This window comes from Rhinoderma darwinii, chromosome 4, assembly GCF_050947455.1.
Source record: "Rhinoderma darwinii isolate aRhiDar2 chromosome 4, aRhiDar2.hap1, whole genome shotgun sequence".
In the NCBI taxonomy this organism is placed as follows: domain Eukaryota; kingdom Metazoa; phylum Chordata; class Amphibia; order Anura; family Rhinodermatidae; genus Rhinoderma; species Rhinoderma darwinii.
Window position 1 is genome coordinate 390333851 of NC_134690.1, and position 21053 is coordinate 390354903.

Here is a 21053-nt window from a genome sequence, read left to right on the forward strand (position 1 = left end):
TAGAATCATAGTTATGTACGACGCTAGGAGTCCCTGCCTCGCTGCAGGACAACTGTCCCGTACTGAAAACATGTTTTCAGTACGGGACAGTAGTTCCACGGGGAGGCAGGGACTCCTAGCATTGTACATAACTATGATTCTAGGAGCCCGGCTACCTGCAGTGTGTTCGGTCTGGGACTGGCGGCCGAAATACGTTCCGTCCATTACGGACGTAACGTGCTCGTGTGAACCCAGCCTTAGATACAGGGCCCCAGCAGACAGTAATCTTAAACAGTATAAGATTGCCGTCTGCTGGGGCCCTGTATCTAAGCCTAATGTGGTAGGCTTAGATACAGGGTCCAACAGACAGGATAACCGCCCTGTGCGCTCTGGAACCTGAAGGGTAAGTATATTGTCAGTCACTATAGTAACAGGGGTCCATGTATTTTATTACATAGGCCCCAGTTACTATGGCAACTGTTTATAGATGGGGGGCCGCAGGCCCCCTGGCTTCGGGGCCCGGTGATAATTGTGACCGCTGCGACCCCTATAGCTACACTATTGTGTGGCAGTCATCCGGGGCATCGGGCCAAAGATCCGGGGCTTGGGCCCCGAACGTTCGGTGCTAGCGACACCACTGATGGGCCCGTTGATTCTGATTTGCAGTGGCGGTGACCCCTTCTTCTAACACTACGGCCGGGCCCCATACTGCCCTGATGGCGGCCCTGCCAGTGACCCCTGTTATGTAGCATAAACGCAGCAGATTTCTTCCAGACGTAGCATTAATTTATCTAAAAGGAGGCTACTTTTTTGTCTCAGGTGGACAGTCCCCTTTCACATCGCAGCCGCCCTGGCAATCAGCTGATCATCGCATTTTCGGTTGCTGAAGATACAGACGGTCACGCATGGGAAACGTGGTATTACGTGACGCCCATTTAAAAGTGTAGAAAAAAAACAACACCACAATTAAATCCACTGTGATTCAATTCTGTTACACAATTCTATATGTGAGAGTCGGGGTGGAGGGGTGTTACTTCTGGTAATTATTACGTGTATTATTCTGCTTGCAATGAAATAATCTTGGACGCCACAATAACTTGAGGCTTTGCTCATACCTACTGCAAGAAGTACGAGCCTCTGTAGGTATGGAGGAGATGACTATAGGGACAGCACGGACGTGTCCTGTCTTGTGTGCCAAGGGAAACGCATGTTGTGCCTTCTCATGAAAGAATGCAGGAAGGTGCCCCGGGCAGAGAGGGTGGCGTGGAATACTGACAATTTTTAACAGCATAACATACTGTGAATTATAATAATTACAAATATAAGGGGGGCACTACAGGCTTTTACTTCTCCTGTCTCCTTTATCTCATCCTTACATGGGGAGATGCCGGTTTCCATATCCAAACTTTGACCAAAGCCCCTAACGCTTAAAGTGGTAGAACAGAATAAAAATAAAATAATTATTTTTGTTCCCCAGGAACAGCGCCACCCTTGTCGTTGGGCTGTGTCTGGTATTGCAGCTCATACCTATTCAAGTGAATGGATCTAAGCTGCAATACCAGACACAGTAAATGGACAAGAGTGGCGCTGTTCCTGCAAAAACTTGAATTTTTTTGTCTAGTTTAGAAAACCCATCTTCATATTCCATGAGAGATTTCTGAGTGAATAAAGTGGGGGGGGGGGTCCTCTGTTTAGGATCCTCATTCATTGGCCAAAATAGAGAGTGGTTACAAAGAGTGTGCTTCGCTCTGGAGGACTGGAGGACCTGTCACACAGACAACTGCAAAGGGTACGTTAGGTGGCGCTGCAGGGAAATTGAACACTGAGGGTATGTTCACACGCACTGTTTTCAGACGTAATTCCGGCGTTTTACGCCTTGAATTATGCCTGAAAAAACGTCTCCATTACGGCTAAAAACATCGGCCCTTTTGCTTGCAATGGGTTTGACGGTGTTCTGTTCCCACGAGGTGTAATTTTACGCATCGCTGTCAAAATACGGCGCGTAAAAAGACGCCCGCGTCAAAGAAGTGCATGTCACTTCTTGGGACGTTTTTGGAGCCGTTTTCCATTGAAAAACAGCTCCAATAACATCCGTGAGATACGCCGCGAAAAACGCATGTGGCTACAAAAACTTCTGGAAATCAGGAGCTGTTTTCAGGCGAAAACAGCTCCGTCATTTCAGACGTATTTTGCTACTGCGTGTGAACATACCCTTAGGCCGTGTTCACACATAGTTTTTTTTCCTGAGGCTGACCTTTTAGATATCTGCAGCGTTTCTGCATGCAGATTAGTCCCATTCAGTGGGGCTGCGGTAAACACGTCAAGAAGTGATGAACAACGGGGTGGTTTACTATTGAAAACAATGAAAGACTTTTTTACAAGCGAAATTCGCGCTAATTCCAACATGGAAAACACGTCGGAATCAGCGTGAATTTTCTGTTGTGTGAACAAGGCCTTACTGCCAGGTTTCCCCACAGGTTACAGCTGATCCTTCGGGGTGCCAGCAGGAAGACACTTTATGATCATCTTATTGTCAGAGGATCCTTCTAACAAGTAGAGATCGTCCAAAGCGGACACCCCCTTTAATTTCTTTTGGCAGCTCTCTCCTTCCAGAGTTCATAAAATCATGACTGTTTGTAGGTTAAGGATTTTTCTGCCATATGGGGCAAAGGTGTACATAGAGGAGCAAGGTTTTATTTTAAATAAAAATCAGCTCCAACTTTCAGACAAACAACCGATTCAAGGCCCCCTGCACAGGAAGCAGAAATATCCGCCACAAAATCCACATATGTAACATGCAGATATTGCGGCGGATTTCACTCCTCTCATTGAAAGGGGTGTAATCTGCAGTGAAAATCTGCAGCAGAAATTGACAAGATGAAGATTTTAATATCCGCGCAAAAAAAATTACTGTGCAGCATGTAGATGTCAAATCTCATCTACATAGCGGATAATGTATCCGATTGCCGGTGGAAAATCAGAAAGTCCCCAGAAACCGCGCCACTCTCGTCCATGGGCTGTGTCTCGTATTGCAGGTATTCATATGAATAGATGGGGCAGAGCTGCAATACCAGACACAGCCAAGGGACAAGAGTGGCGCTTTTTCTGGAAAAAAAAAAAGCCCATAACCTCATTTAACATTCATTGTATTGTGCCAGTCCCTCTACTGACAGATTATCGACTCCATAAGCGGCACCTACATGCCCCATGGATGCTCTGCCCTCTTGACAGTCGTGTAATTTAGAATATGTGAAAAGTATGTTTTCCTGTTTTTTTTCAGACACAGCTTTTATCCTTTGCATCGTACAAGGAATTACTGCAAATTAACCAGATATGGGGCATGTGAAATATGTGCAGATTTTTTCTGCAGCGTGTGAATGGGATTCCCTAGTGATGTGCTGTATGTTGTGTGTTTTGTTGCTAGAGAGCGCCATCTAATGGTACTTAATAGGAATGCACTTGTCTGCTGCGATTATATATAAGGCCATGTTCACACGTTTATTCGCAGATTCCGCGCTTAAATCCTTATGAAATCCACCGACATTGCGCATCCAATGCAAATAAATAGAGTATTTTATACCCCATTCACACAACATGCGCTGCAGATTTTAAAATCCGAGTGTCAGCCTCAGATTTCTGCAGCGGTTTCTTTTAAAAATTGACGTAGGATTGGAAATAGGTCAATTCTGAATACACATACACCAAGTTCATACCTCCCAACCGTCCCGGATTCAGCGGGACAGTCCCGGATTCTGGGTGGTGTCCCGGGCAGCTGATGGTATGTCCCGGTGTCAACTGTATTTGCATCCTCAGGACGCAGATACAGTTGAACCCAATGCTGAAGCAGGGAACCGTCAGTTCCCTGCTTCATCATTAGTACAATCGTCGAGGACTCCCCAGGTACAGCGCTACTTTAAGCGCTGAGCACGAGGAAGCCCTTGACGTCACTGTCCATATATGGACAGTGACTCCTCTATGAGCGCAATCCCCTGCCAGAACGTTGCCGACGCTCTGGCCGGGGATTCCGCTCCTAGAGGGAACCCCCGAAGTCACTGTCCATATATAGACAGTGACGTCAGGGTCTGCCGACGCTCTGGCCAGAGATTCTGCTCCTAGAGGTAACCCCGGACGTCATTGTCCATATATAGATCGTAAAGCCAGGGGCTCCTCCTGGAGTGGGATCCCCGACCACAAAGTGGCCGATGCTCTGGCTGGGGATTTGGCCTTTAGAGAGAGCCCTAGTGGCGCTATCTACAGAGGGGGTTTCACTATTTACATGGGCACTGTGGCACAATATTGGGGCACTATCTAAAGGGGACACTGGCGCTATCTACATGGGCGCTGTATGTGGCACTATCTATGTGGTCACTGGCACTAGGGGCAGCTATGGGGCATTATACTGTATGGTGGCTGCTAAGGGGGCATTATACTGTATAAGCAGCTGTCGGGGCATTATACTGTATGGCGGCAGCCAAGGGGGCATTATACTGTATGGGGGAATTATACTGTATGGGGGCATCTGTGTGGGCATTATTCTGTATGGGACAGCTATGGGGGCATTACACTGTATAAGGGCAGCTATTTGGAGCATTATATTGTAAGTGACAGCTATGGAGCATTATACCGTATGGGATAGCTATGGGGGCATTATACTGTATGGGGGCATCTGTATTGGTGCATGTATGGGGGCATTATACTGTATGAGACAGCTATGGGGGCATAACTGTATGGGGCAGCCATTATACTGTATGGGAGAATTATACTGTATGGGGGCATCTGTGTGGGCATTATTCTGTATGGGACAGCTTCGGGGCATTACACTGTATGGGACAGCTATGGGGGCATAATACTGTATGGGGGCATCAGTGTTGGCTTTATACTGTTTGGTGGCAGATATGGGTGTATTATACAGTATAGTGACAGCTAGGGGGCATTATACTGTGTGGGGGCAGCTATTTGGTATTATACTGTGTGGGAGGCACTATGACACTGTGTTGGCTGTGTATGAGGAGGGATTATGGTGAATTGGGTGGGATTACAAGCGTGGCTTAAAAGAAAGAAAATTTCCCGCGTCATGCTTCGTGCTCCGCATCGGTTGTCCCTCTTTACAATACTTGAATGTTTGGAGGTATGACCAAGTTATAAAATAAATTGAGTTATTTCAGTACAAAGACGAGATATATTAAAGCCAGCATCACAACATCGATATTCCAAAGATTGTGTGAACCAGTGGTTCTACAGATGTTGTGAAACTACAACTCCCAGCACATCTTGACAGCCAATCAGGAAGTGCTGGCAGCTGCCGTCCCGCCGGGTGGCGCGGGCCCCCTCATGCTGCGGGCCCCGGAGCAGCCGCTACGACTGCTATAGCGGTAGTTACGCCACTGGTACTAGTACAGAGGTTTTTACATATACTCGGATGTATGGATGCAATTTTTCTTTTTTAGGGTATGTGCACACACAAAATATAAAACGTCTGAAAATACTGCGCTGTTTTCAAGGGAAAACAGCTCCTGATTTTTAGACGTTTTTTAATCAAAGTCGCGTTTTTCACGGCTGTTTTTGGAGCTGTTTCTATGGAGTCTATGAAAAACGGCTGAAGTGACATGCACTTCTTTTTCGCGGCCGTTTTGAAAAACGGCCCGTCGGATCAGAACACTGTATTTCCCATTGAAATCAGTGGGCAGATGTTTGGAGGCGTTCTGCTTCAGATTTTTTTGCCGTTTACGGCCTGAAAAACGGCCAAAAACACTCCATGTGAACATACCCTAAGGCTTTATTCAGACGAACGTAAAATACGCGCGTGCAACGCGCGTGATTTTCACGTGCGTTGCCCGTAGCTATATTAGTCATTGGGGCCGTGTAGACATGGCAGCGTTTTTTGCGCAGCGTTGCTCCGTTGCCAAAAACTCACGACATGTCCGTTGATTCAGCGTTTTCAACGCATCACGCACCCATTGAAGTCAATGGGTGCGTGAAAACCACGCATGTCGCACGGAAGCACTTCCGTGCGAACTGCGTGTTTGCGCAACAGCTGTCAAAAGGATGAATGTAAACAGAAAAGCACCACGTGCTTTTCTGTTTCCGAACATCCAAACGGAATGTCTTTGCGATTAGCGAAGCCGGACAAGCGAACCGAACTTCACCGGGTTCGGCCGAACTCGATTTGCCCGAACCCGGCAAAAAAATTATCGGTACACGACGTCAGGAGATAGTCACTGTCCATGGTGCAGAAAGAGTTAAACTGTTTCAGCACCATGGACAGTGACTTCCGATCCCAATAAACATGAACATGTAAAAAAAAAAAAAACGAAGTTCTGACTTACCGATAACTCCCGGCTTCTTCCTCCAGTCTGACCTCCCGGGATGACAATTCAGTCCAAGTGACAGCTGCAGCCAATCACAGGCCAAGCACAGGCTGCAGCGGTCACATGGACTGCCGCGTCATCCAGGGAGGTGGGGCCCGATGTCAAGAGAGGCGCGTCACCAAGGACGCGTCACCAAGGCAACGGCCGGGAGGGAAGTTCTCGGTAAGTACAAACTTTTTCTTTTTTTTTAACAGGTTGCTGTATATTGTGTTCGGCATTCACTGTCGAGGGTGCTGAAAGAGTTACTGCCGATCAGTTAGCTCTTTCAGCACCTTGGACAGTGACGGGCGTCGACTAGCCTCATCTCTATGATGGCGGCTGCGCGAAAATCACGCAGCCGCGCATCATACACGGATGACACGCGCAGCTGTCAAATGTTTTTTGCGCGCGCAAAACGCTGCGTTGTTTGCGCGCGCAAAAACGCAATGCTCGTGTGAATCCAGCCTTAGGGTAACCAACCACTCTTAACCAAAAACGTCAGAAAATACGGAGCTGTTTACAAGGGAAAACAGCTTTTCAGACGTTTTTTAAGCCATTCGCGATTTTCACAGCGTTTTTTACGGCCGTTTTTGGAGCTGTTTTCAATAGTCTATGGAAAACGGCTCCAAAAACATCCCAAGAAGTGACATGCAATTTTTTTGATGAGCCGTCATTTTACGCTGGGTATTTTGACAGCGACGCGTAAAATAGAGGCTCGTGGGAACAGAACATCGTAATTCCCATTGAAAGCAATGGGCAGAAGTTTGTAGGCGTATTAGGGGCGTTTTTTCAGGCGTAATTCGAGGCGTAAAACGCCCGAATTACGTCTGAAAACAGTGCGTGTGAACATACCCTAAGGGTTCACATAGAGGTACGGAAACCTCAATAGAATAACTTTATTAGCAGCATATTACAACTCCATACAACTTGTACCGAGCCATAATATGCCCGTGTGCATGAGGCCTAGACTATTGCTTCTGCCCATAATGCCACTGGAGGAAAGCAGTAGTCTAAAAATGAGAGCACCAACCATTACCATGACTATTGACAGGATCCCGAGCCTGTTGAACAAATGAGGAATCTAGCCATTCAGCCCCGACTTATCTCAGCTGTCGCTCTAAATAGCAATTACCTAATATAGCAGAGTTATCGGAAGCGCTCCTTTTGGTCAGGTTCACACATGACAAATAATACGCTGTTGAACCAGCCTGAAAATCTGCAACACTGAAATCGAACCAACCTGTAAGTGCGGTTTAAAGTATCGTTGTCTTTTGCGTGGCACCAGGACCTGGGTGTCGCCCCTATCACTAGACCGTTCTAGGCACTAATCATATAAAGACATATATTGGGCACTGCCTTTACCCTATAGAAGACCAAAAAGAGAATTCAGTTTTTAATGTTAGAGCGCCCTCTGGTGGAGCATTTACATTTTTCGAGCAGAATATACTTTCAGAAAAGGTTTGACCTGTCAAAGTGATGTCAGAATTTTTTCTTGATGGGGGGGGTCCGAGTACTGAGACCACCACGATTGCTTAAATGAAGCTGCAGAAGTGCTCAGGTGACCGCTGTGCCGCTTAGTTTCTGATCCTCCGAAAGTCGAGCGAGCAGTGAACGGACTCATAGGCTTTCATAGAGTGGAAACGAAGCAGCACAGCACTCACCTGAGCACTTCTGCAGCTTCGTTTTAGCGATCAGTGAGGGTCTCAGCGTTCAGACCCCCATCGATCAAAACTTCTGAGATGTCACTATGACACGTAAGAAGTTTTATGAAAGTTTAGGTACATTTTAAGAGTAAGACTACATTCACACGTAGTATAATTGCTGCAGATATTCCGTCCATTCCGGCCTATTGGGATGACGTTTCATCCCATGTGACCGCAACAGCCTATCACAGGCTCAACACAGACCAGACGGGGGAGTATAGGCTTATTCTTTTTAAAATTCCTTCTTCTCCGTAGCGGCAAATTCAACCGAAAATCGATACTAATTCAAACACGATTTGGTGCAGACTTTTGGCCGTAATTCCCTGCGGTATCTGGGTCGGCTGCAAAGTTTCTCGCAGCACATCCGACCGGTGTCAACATACCATAATAGTACTGAGGACCTAAGAATATTTTTCTTAGAAACAGCAATGACAAGCTGCAAGGATTTCACAAGATGTTGGAAAATTTCTTCAAGAACAAAAAACACTTCCGTAAACGTTCTATAAATATCACATGATCTGTATGGATGTAGCACTCTCTGAAGTTTGAAAATAAATGAGGTCATTGACTTGGAACAGAAAGAACGACTGTCCCACAGAAATAAAGAAAAAAAAGACGATTTTTGTACGGACTGTCAAATCTCTTTCTGGTAGCGTTAATTTGGGGACACAAGAACCTCGGGGTATAGACCCGGCCACTAGGAGGCTGACACTAAAAAGAAAAAAAAGTTGGCCTCTCCCACCCAGGTTATACACAACCTACAGGCACGGAAATAATTAGTTTGTACCCCAGCAATGCTGAGCAGGGAAGATTGAGAACTGGACACGGTTCTCTCCAAAGACTTCGCACGAGAACGTATCAGGCACCATTTTCATCAATTTGGTGTATCTCATGCAATTATCACATAGTCCTAAGGCCTCCAACACACAAGGGTGTCCGGTCCGTGATATATGGTCCGTAGGTCGGCCGCATTTCCCGGACTGAACACAGTGCAGGGAGCCGGGCTCCTAGTATCATAGTTATCTATGACGCTAGGAGTCCCTGCCTTGCTGCGGGACAACTGTCCCGTACTGTAATCACGTTTCATCTGTAATTGTGGATAAAATACTGACACATTTCTATCGGCCACCTTCCCATATATTTACGGCCGTGTGTCTGGGCCATAGAAATGAGCCGCAAACATGTCCTATTTTTCGCATTTATGGACCGTGCTCATATGCTTATTATTGTGAGCCTGGTCCGCAAATGCGGATATCACCCCACGGCCCTTCCCTGCAGTATTTACTGACCGTAGATACTGCATGGTCATGCACATGGGTCCTGAGAGTGTCGGGGAGAATTATCAACTCTTAGGGTATGTTCACACGGCCTATTTTCGTAAACGCCCGAAAAAGGCCCAAAAAAATCGGAAGCAGAACGCCTCCAAACATCTGCCCATTGATTTCAATGGGAAAACGGCGATCTTTTCCGACGGAGCGTTTTTCGCCACGTAAAAAAACGGCCGCGAAAAAAAAGTTAAGGAAACTTTTTGGGATGTTTTTGGAGCCGTTTTCCATAGACTATTGAAAAGAGCTCCAAAGGAGGCACATGGAGGTTAAATTCATCGCACATCGTGCCCTTGTGATAGAAAGCAGTTTTTATTTTATTTTTTTACACCGTACACATCATAAATGATGCAAAAAAATAGTTGTGCAGGTATTTACGGCCGCGCCAATACCGAATATGTATATTTTATGTATTGAGACTTATTTTAATGTTTATTGTAAAAAATGTGTGTGTGTATTTATTTTTTTTTTATATTACTTTATGTTTTTACTTTAATTTTTAAACTTTAATGTACCGGCATATATCTATATACTGATAGTAATGTACCGGCATATATCTATATACTGATAGTAATGTACCGGCATATATCTATATACTGATAGTAATGTACCGGCATATATCTATATACTGATAGTAATGTACCGGCATATATCTATATACTGATAGTAATGTACCGGCATATATCTATATACTGATAGTAATGTACCGGCATATATCTATATACTGATAGTAATGTACCGGCATATATCTATATACTGATAGTAATGTACCGGCATATATCTATATACTGATAGTAATGTACCGGCATATATCTATATACTGATAGTAATGTACCGGCATATATCTATATACTGATAGTACACAGGCATATATCTATATACGGATAGTACACAGGCATATATCTATATACGGATAGCACACAGGCATATATCTATATACGGATAGTACACAGGCATATATCTATATACGGATAGTAATGTACCGGCATATATCTATATACAGATAGTACACAGGCATATATCTATATACGGATAGTACACAGGCATATATCTATATCCCAGTACATTAGCCTGTGTACGGATAGTCACATGCGGTCAGCATGAGGTGAAGGGTATGTTCACACGGCAGCGTCCAATAAGCCTGAAATTACGGAGCTGTTCTCAGGCGAAAACAGCTCCTGAATTTCAGACGTAATTGCTCGTACTCGCGTTTTTCGCGGCGTCAATTACGGACGTAATTGGAGCTGTTTTTCAATGGAGTCAATGAAAAACGGCTCCAATTGCGTCTCAAGAAGTGACATGCACTTCTTTGAGGCGGGCGTCTTTTTACGCGCCGTCTTTTGACCGCGGTGCGTAAAAAAAAAGCCTGTGTGCACAGAACATCGTAACCCCATTGATTTCAATGGGCAGATGTTTGCCGGCAGTTTGGAGCCGTATTTTCGGAAGTAATTCGAGGCATAAAACTCCAGAATTACGTCCGTAAATAGGGCGTGTGCACATACCTTTATAAGCGGTGGCGCAGGCACTGAGGACAGAACACGGGGTGTTTTGTAGTGCGCCCGCCATGTTCTGTCTTCCATGCCGCCGCTCATTAGTGCAGCGCCGGCCGCATAGCATCATCCTGACAGCGCGCACTTGTCAGGACTCAGGAGCGGGGCAATGGCTGTATTACATGGCCGCAGCCCCGCTCTCATACATTCATGTGTTACTATACTGAGCTGTGCGGCCGCACAGCTAAGTATCGAAATACATGAAATGACGGTATCGAACCGTTTGGGGAAGCACGGTATTGAAACAGTATCGAAGTTTCGATGCATCGTGCATCCCTAGTCCTGCGTGTCACCTGTAAACTATGGGTCAGTTCACATGTTGCGTAAATACTGCAGATTTTCCACAATGGAATAGGTTGCGGAAAATCTGCAGCAAATACAGTAGCAGCAAAGTGGATGAGATAGAACAAATCTCATCCACACGCTGCATAAATACCGACGGGAAAAAGCGCTCAGAAATTGACACGCAGTGCAAAATTTTATTCCGCAGCATGTTAATTGTATTTGCGCAAACGCTTATTTGTTGCAGGTTTTCCCCATTGGATTCAATGTGGAGGTAAAACCCACAACAATTAGCAGTTGTCGCATTTTTTTTTTTGCAGTGGTAATTCAGCGATTCCGCCGCAAAAAAAACGCAATTTTGAAAACAAAATTCTCATACTTACAGAGTAGTCTGTTCCTTCCTCCAGGCCAGCTTGGATGATTTCAGAGGGCTGGCCCCCTGGGATGTCATGTCATTCCATGTGACCGCCGCTGCAGCCAATCACAGACTGCAGCGGCCTCCTGAGATAAAACTTCATCCCAGGAGGCCGGCCGGCTAAATGCTGCAGTTTTCCGCAGCGAACACTCTGGGCGAATAACTGCTCCAGTTTGGTGCGGTCTTTCACCCGGAATTCCCTGCGGCGCACAGGGCGGATACGTTGCGTGCTTTTACACAGCATATCTGCCCCGTGTGAACTCAGCCTATCACATCTAACTTAGATGTAATAGTTTACTGGTCTGCCGGACTAACGGACTCAGTGAACACCTGGCAAACTAATTATCACAGGTGTCTGAGATTGATTACAATGATCCAAAGAGCCCTAAGACACAATACCATCCATGAGTTTAATTGAAAAACTAATAATTAAATGTTTATGACACTTAAATCCAATGTGCATAATAATTTGGAACACGGTGTATGTGTGATGGATCCCACTGTATGTACCATCACAAGTATACATTAAACATATACCTCGGGGAGCATTCACAGGGCCAGAATCCTGGGAAGAGTATCAGGTAGCGCCCGGCCCTCGTATTCCAGCCCTGGAGAAGCCCCTGATGTCACTGTCCATGTATGGACAAGTGCTGTCAGGGGCTTTCAACTACAAAGTTCCCAGCCAAAGCATCAATAGCGCTCTGGCTGGTGACTCCGGAACTGAAGAACCTGACGTCACTGTCCATATATGGAGAGTGACGCCAAGGGATCCTCCAGTCCCAGAGTCCCCAGACCAGAGCGCTTCCAAGGCTTTGGCCGGGCACTCCGAAGTTTAAAGCCATTGACATCACTGCCCATATATGGACAGTGACATCAGGGGCTCCTTCACGAACAGAATCCATGGCCAGAGCATTGCCAATGCTCTGACTGGGGATCCTGGCATCTTAAGGCTCCTGATGTTACTGTCCATATATGGACAGTTATGTCAGGGGCCGAACTCCCAGCCAGTGCGTTGCCGATGTGATGGCTGGGGATTTTGGCATCTTAAAGCTCCTTACGTCACTGTCCATATATGGAGAGTGATGTCAGAGGCTCCTCCAAGAGCGGAATCCCCTGCCAGAGCATTGCCGACACTCGGGCCGGGGATCCCAGCATTTTAACACTCCTGATGTCACTGTCCATATATGCAAAACAGAAAATTACCACAGCACTGGACCACAAGTGGGTGCACGCCTCAATAGGACCGGATCCGCGGTCCCCAATATCAGATAGACAAAATAGACGAGGAGACAGCACTTCCAAAATATGTCAGCTTTTTAATCACCCGTGCGACGTTTCAGTCCAGCAGGACTTTTCTCAAGCATAGTGAACACAGCAGTACAGGAGTATTTAAGGACTCACAGAGTCAACAGTAATAAAAAATGTGATTAATACAAAAACAGTTTAAAAGGATCTGTGTATAATAAAGCAGTGTAATTTAAAATCACAATCAGACCACCTAGGTGCTTATGCATAGAACTATATAAGTTTTAAGGGACTGGTACATCAATAAGCAGTCCGAATAAACAAAAAATAATAATGAATAACAAACTCACCAAGTGTGTGTATAATCAAAAACGATTACAGGATATTGTATCAAGATGCCAGATGGAACTACTTCTAATGGATAACGGCGTCCTGGAAGTCCAGATATCCACGTGTATAGGTTGAATAACATTCTATACTTCCTGTATTCAAAATGTGCATACTCTCGCGAGACTATGCTAATTAGTTCCTGCACATGTGCAGTGCATCTAGTGACTGCACGGCGGCCATTTTGGAAAGTGGCAATGACGAACATTAGAGGAAAAAATAGGGAAAAATTGTCAGTATCATTTAAAAAGGGGGGGGGGGGGGAAGAGAATACTCTGTAGGACAACTAGGAGTTAGGGACAATGATATACTAATCAGTATTAAATTGTAAAAAACAGCACACACATGCTAATGTATAAACATTCTGACAGGGTGTGTGTGTAAACCAATATCATTGAGTATATGTCCCACATAATCTCACAAAAAGTGTCTAATCCCACCAAAATGACAATATATATTTATATCCCTTGGCCTCATACGTATGGAAAAAATTATTATATCTAGCCACACATGTTTCACAAATATGGTCGCCACAGGATCAACTTCGTGATGAGTTGGGTGAATCGTCATTGTTTCACCCTAATTTAACCAGTGCCGAATTGAGTGCTTTGAAGGACCTGTCTGGTGACGTGTCCCTGACGATCAAACCGGCCGACAAAGGCGGGGCCTTGGTCGTCATGGATACGTCGCTATACTTGGATGAAATCAGAGGCCAAGTTCATGACATTAATGTATACACAAAGGTCTCGGGTGACCCCAAGTTCAGGATCCAAAATAGGATCACACATATTCTCTCACAGGCTTTGTCAGTAGGGATTATTTTTTTTTTTTAATCAGTTCAAGTTTATTCAACAAAACTCCACATTATTACAGGTCATTGTACGTTCTCATACAGTGTACAAGCAATTTTCAACAGACCCAATTCTTTACATTTAACCAAACATTCCCTTCCCCCCAACTCCCCCCTGTATCCCCCCCAGCCGATCTCCTCAGTACCACTTTTCCAATCCTCTCCCCTCAGTGGCCCTATACCTGCACTTGTTGCCTTAGTGTCATTAGCTCCACAGAAGCATACCCAGATTGATCAATCCACCTAGCCCATTGTTTGTCGAACTTGACCCTGGACCCCCTCTTGGAGTATATCCTATACTCCATCAGAACCTGTGAGTTAAGTGCCCCTATGATTTCTTGTTTTGATGGTGGCTCCGCATCCAGCCAGTGCTTTGCAATTCCTTTCCGAACTTGATACAGTATTTTAGCAATTGCCAACCCTGACATCCTATCTCCCCCCAAATCTCCAACATACCCTAGCAGCATTACTACAGGATCCCATGGGATCTGTACCTCAAACACTCTCCCCACTAGTTCCAATATTTCCGTCCACAGACTCCCCAGCTTCCCACATGTCCAGAACATATGAAGGATGTCTGCTTTTTCTTCCGGGCACCTAGGGCACTTTGCATCCGCTCTTAATCCCATTTGTTTCAGCACCCACGGGGTCCTGTACACCCTATGTATCAGAAACAACTGCGATCTTCGTTGTGCTACATTAATGGACAAAGTACATGTTGCTGCCAATACCGCCTCCCAGTGGTCTGTTGTAATAGGACCCACATCCCTCTCCCATATTGCTTTCACTGTTGCCATAGGATCTCCCAGATGTTCCACCAACAACCTGCGATAAACCAATGAGATTAATCCTTTTGATGTTACTGCCTTTGCAATATGCTCCAACACCCCCGCGGCATGCATCGTCAGGTCCACACTGACCGCTTGTGTCTGCACTGCGTGCCGAATCTGCAGGTACTGATAAAACATGCGGGAGTCCAGTTGAAACTCCTCCCTTACTTGCTGAAAAGATTTGAGTATGTCTCCCTCATACAACTGATTCAACCGTATTATGCCTTGCTGCTCCCACCCCTGCATCCCTTCCAATTTACCCAATTCCCCCAAATAAGCATTCCTCCAGAGCGGTGTATATTTAGTGCACTCCCCTATCCCCAGCAATTGCTTGCACTGCCACCACACCTTATGTATGAGAAGCAGAGTGGGTCTGGTACTCGCCATCTGTTTATATCTGTGCGCTTCCAGTCCTGCCAACGGGTTCTCCCCCCCCCCCAGATATGATAGGATGCGCGCACTGGACCCCCATGTCTCTTCCTGCTCCCACCCCCAGAAATGCTGACATTGGGCAGCTAAATAATACACCCAAGCATTGGGAACAGCCAGGCCCCCCTCCTCCTTTGGCAGCTGTAATTTCTCCAGTTTAATCCTAGGTACCCCCTTCTTCCATACTAGGTCCCTAAAAAGGTTATGCAATCTCCTGAACCAATATTTGGGGATCCATACCGGTGAGTTATGTAGGACATACAACACCTGGGGCATAAGGATCATTTTAATCAAATTTGTCCTACCCAGAGCCGATAGGGGCAACTTATTCCACGCCTCTACTTTGGCTTTTATCTTTGTTAACAGTGGTATTACATTAAGGGACATATAATCCTGTACTTTCGCCGTCACCCTCACCCCCAAATACTTAAACTCCTTCACCACAGGTATCTCCACCTCCTCTTCCCCATTCTGAATATCCCCCGGGTCCATGAGCATTAGGGCCGATTTTGACCAATTAATGAGTAGTCCTGAATATTTCCCAAACCGCTTAATTAGGGCCATCACTAACGGTAATGTGCGTTCGGTATCCGCCATGAATAGCAGCATATCATCTGCGTATAATGCAATTCTTTCCTCCACCCCCCCATATCTCAACCCCTGAATTTGTTCATGTTGTCTCACTGCACACGCCAAGGGTTCCACCGCCAACGCAAACAACAATGGGGACAATGGACATCCCTGACGCGTTCCCCGCTCCAGCGCAAACCGATCCGATAACACCCCATTCACCCTTATCTTTGCTGTCGGGGCTACATACAACAATTTTACCCATTTTATATAATTAGGGCCAAATCCCATTTTTTCCAGAACTGACCACAAATAATTCCACTCCACACAATCGAATGCTTTGGCCGCATCTAAGGACATTATGGCTCTCCCCCCACGATTATCCGGCATAACTTGTAGATTCAAAAACAGCCGCCTCAGATTTACCGCCGTCGATTTGGATGGCATAAAACCGGCCTGATCTCCGTGTACCACCCCAGCTACTACTTTAGCTAGTCGAAGCGCCAATACTTTCGCCATGATTTTAATATCCGCCGTCAGCAGTGAGACTGGTCTATAAGAGCCCGGGAGTTGAGGATCCTTCCCCTCTTTAGGCAGAACTACTATAGTTGCTTCATACATTGTTTCTGGAAGCCGCCCCCTATTGAAGCTATCTAAAAGAGTGGCCAGTAACTGCGGCGCAAGCTCCTCCCCATATTCCTTAAAAACTTCCACCGGAAGACCATCCGGCCCCGGCGCCTTTTCACTGGCTAGTATCCCTATAGCCGCCTGTATTTCCTCCAGAGATATTGGCTCCTCCAATGTCCCTCTCTCCCCCCCCCCCAACCTAGGAAATTCTATCTCCCCTATATACTCTTCCAGCTGCTGAGGCGTGTGCTCTGCCCTAGAGGCATACAAATCCGAATAGAACTTCTGAAACACTTTCAAAATCTGTCCTGTATCAGTCTCCAACTTCCCCCCCTCCCCTTTAATGGTGTGTATGTAATTATTCTCCCTCTGAGCCTGCGCCATCCTTGCCAGTAACCGTCCAGTGGTTTCCCCCTCCTCATAATATTGGCGTTTTAAAAACATCCTTTTGTTATCTGCCCTCTCCAACTGATGTTGCTTTAACAACCGCTGCGCCTCCACCCAATGCTTCAATGTGTCTGTTGTGTTATCTATTATATGCAGCCTTTCTGTCTCCTCTACCCTTCCCAACAGTGCTTCTCCTAATTGTCTAGACCGTGTTTTTACTGCTGAAATGTGCTGGATGAACACCCCTCTCAGCCACGCCTTCATCGCGTCCCACAGTATCTCTTGCGGTACCGTTCCTGAATTGAACTGAAAGTACTCCTTTATGAGGTCTAAAATTTGTTTATTGTCTATCAGCTTTAGCCAAAAGGCATTAAGTTTCCAACACCCTTGCCCCCGCCCTGTCCTCCCCTCCGTCTCTACCTTCATTAACACAGGAGAATGATCCGATAACGCTCTTTGCAAGTATTCTATCTGAGCTACAAATGGTACCGCTGTCGGTGAGCACAAGATTAAGTCTATCCTGGATAAAGACTGATATGTGGAAGACGCACAAGAATACTGAAAGCTATTTGGATGTTTATCCCTCCATATGTCCCGCCAGCCCATTTCAGCAACCAGATGGCCAAAAGCTGTTACACCTCCCCCTGTCATGCCAAATTTATCCATATTGGTATTCAATACTGCGTTAAAATCCCCCATCACTAGTAACGGCACCTCCGGGTACCTAGCCAGTTCCTCCACCACTTTCTTGATACATCCACTAGAAAACGGAGGGGGTACATACAACACCACCAACACACAATTCCAATGATACAATGTACAGTGTACCCCCACATACCGCCCCTCCCCATCCTGGAAGGAGTCGTGACATACAAATGGCACTGCCCTATGTATGAGAAGACTCACCCCCCTTGAATATGTAGTATGGTAAGAATGAAAACTATGGCCTACCCAGGCCCTATGCATCATGGAAACTGAATCCCTAGTCATATGTGTCTCCTGTAGTCCTATCACCCTCGACTCCTGTTTTCTAATAAAATCAAATACCGCCTGTCGTTTTCTGGCTTCCCGCAGGCCCCGTACATTCCAGGACAAACAATTAATTGATCCCATCATCCCTCAACATATCACAGCTCCTCCTATCCTGTTCTCTTAATTTTACATATCCGACCGGCTGGGTCTTCTTTCCCTCCCTCCCCTCCCCCCCCTGCAACCTCCCCTCCCCCCCCTGCAACCTCCCCCGTAAACCTACCCCTTTCCAAGGGTTGGGGCAACAGAACGTATCTGCCATTACCCATAACAAACATCGGCAGGTCAACTCCGCCCACCATACATTCAACAATGCCATAACTCGTTATGTGCTTTTCCCGCTTAACTGACCATCCCTCCCGCTGCCATTTTCTTACAAATAAACTACCATCCCTTCAGCATATCAATACCCCTCAATGTCCATAAACACATTCCTCCTCTTCCGGTCTTCCGCGGTCCCCGCAACCATGCCCTCCAACTCCAATCAAATGCCAAATCTTGCAATTTTTCCTACGACACCTGGTTCAGTCCTGCATCCCCAGCCTCCTTTTGCCAGCCGGTCTGTTCCGGATCAACGCCGTCCCTCTGCCGGTCTCAGCTGACTTTCATGGCTATCCAACCATCTAACCGCTTCTCTCGGTGTCTCAAAAAAGGAAGTTGTTCCCAGCGCCACCACTCTCAAACGGGCAGGATACATCATCGAATATTGCACTTGTAATGCCCTTAGTCGTCTTTTTATATCCATAAACTGTGATCTTTTCCGTTGTACTTCCAAAGAGAAGTCCGGGAAGAAGGACACTTTCACCCCATTAAAGGAGATGTCTTGACGTTCTCTAGCTTTCCTCAGGATCTTGTCTCTATCTTTATAATGTAGAATCTTTATCAGCACCGGTCTCGGCGGCCTTCCGGGAGGGCCAGGTCTGGTCGGCACCCTGTGCGCTCTCTCCACCGCAAATAAAGGGGTCAATTCCTCTCTACCAAATGTGTCTATCAGCCACTTTTCAAAGAAGTCATCCGGATTCGTTCCCTCCACTCTTTCCGGAACCCCCACAAGGCGCACATTATTTCGTCTCAGCCGATTTTCCATATCGTCTGTCTTAGCCATCAATGTCGCCACTGCCTGCGAATGTGCCTGTACATCCTGCTTTATGTGAGGAATCGCATCCTCCATGTCTGAGACTCTCCCTTCCACGGCAGTGGTGCGTTCCGCAACTTTCTGCAAATCATTCCTGAGCAGCAAAATGTCCTCCTTCAATCCACCCATCTGACTTGCTAAGGTATTAAGGACCATAGAATTCTGCTTCACCGCTGCCAAAATGTCCTTTAGGGAGGGTTCCTCCTTCCTTACTCCACTTTTCCCTCCAGCACCTGGCTGATCCTGCATGGCGCCACTCATCTCCTCCTCCTCCTCCTCACTTCTCATGTCCCCCGCCAAAGGAGAATACCTGGATCCATATGATGAGCTTCCAGCTGCCTGATCTCCAGCCGACTTTCGCTGCTGTGCAGCCGCCCCCCCTGCTCTCGGCGTGCGGGCGAACCTCTCCAGCTTTTCCACAACTTCCTGCCGGAGGCCTCTATTGCGGCCTTCCTTCTCCTCGGCGCCATCTTGAGCGCGGGACCCGGGACTCGCTGGCGGCGACTTCTGCTTCTTAGAGCGCGTCATTATGACCGGGTATTCGTGCTCCTCCACCTCCAGACTCTGGTAAGCCCCTAGGGAAGCTATTTTCCCCGAGTTTTACGGGATATATGGACCTTAAAGGATGATTACAGCAGGAGCTCCGGTCACACACGTCCTCTCACATTCACCTCTAGGCCACGCCCCGTCAGTAGGGATTATTGATAAAGAGTTGTCAGAATTCCTTGTCGTTACACATCCAGTTACTCCTGTCATCTACTGTCTTCCCAAGATCCATAAGTGTCTAAATAAACCCCCAGGACGTCCTATAGTTTCGGGGAGAGATTCTATCTTTAACCCTATAGCAATATTCTTGGATAAGATACTTAGAGTGTATGCCATTTCAGCGTCATCATATATACAGGATACATCTGATTTTATAGTGAAATTAACACACATTTCCCTGAGTAGTGAGATCATTTTGGTGTCTTTTGACGTCTGTAATTTATATACATCCATTAACCATAGCCGGGGTCTTAGTGTAGTGAAGGACGCCCTGGGGAGGTCAGAACACTCGGCTGAAGGCATACAATTTTTGATGGACCTCTTGGAGGTGATTCTCACAGAAAATTATTTTCTATTTGCTGACTCCTATGTTCAGAGGAGGGGGACCGCCATGGGCTCGAATGTGGCTCCCACATATGCCAACATGTTCATGGCGGCCCTCGAGGAGCGCCACGTCTATGTATCCCACCACTTCAGCCATGTTCTGAGGTGGTGGAGGTACATAGACGATGTGTTCGTGATTTGGACCGGTAATACGTCACAATTGGAAGACTTTTTTGGGTTCCTTAATTCCATCGATGATGACATAAAATTTACGATGGAATCATCAACTACACACCTACATTTTTTGGATACCCTAGTTTATAGGGAGGGTGACAAGTTAATTACTGATCTTTACAACAAAGTGACTGATCGCAACAGTTTACTGCGATACGATAGTCAACATCCCCGCCGAATGGTACAGTCCTTACCTTTTAGTCAGATGTTAAGGGTTAAACGTATAGTGACTGAACCCCAACAACTTACACTACGTTTAGATGAAATGAGTGACAAATTTGCCAGACGTAAATATCCTTTGTCCCTCTTACAAAAACAGAGGGACAGAGTTCAAACCATCACTAGGGAAGAATTGCTTATACCACATAGACGAGAATCATCTGATAGATTAACTTTTGTCTCTACATATTCAGATATTAGTAATAGAGTTTCTAGTATTATTCGCCAGGAGTGGCATATTTTTACAAATCTTACTAAATCTGGTCCTGAATTTGGTTGTCCTCCTAGGATGGCATTTAGACGACAAAAAAATTTAAGGGATCGTCTTGTTCATGCTGATGTCGGATCCTTTCAAATGAACCGCCAGTTGACTCTGGCTCCCAAAAAATTGGGATGTTTCCCGTGTCTTAATTGCGTCAAT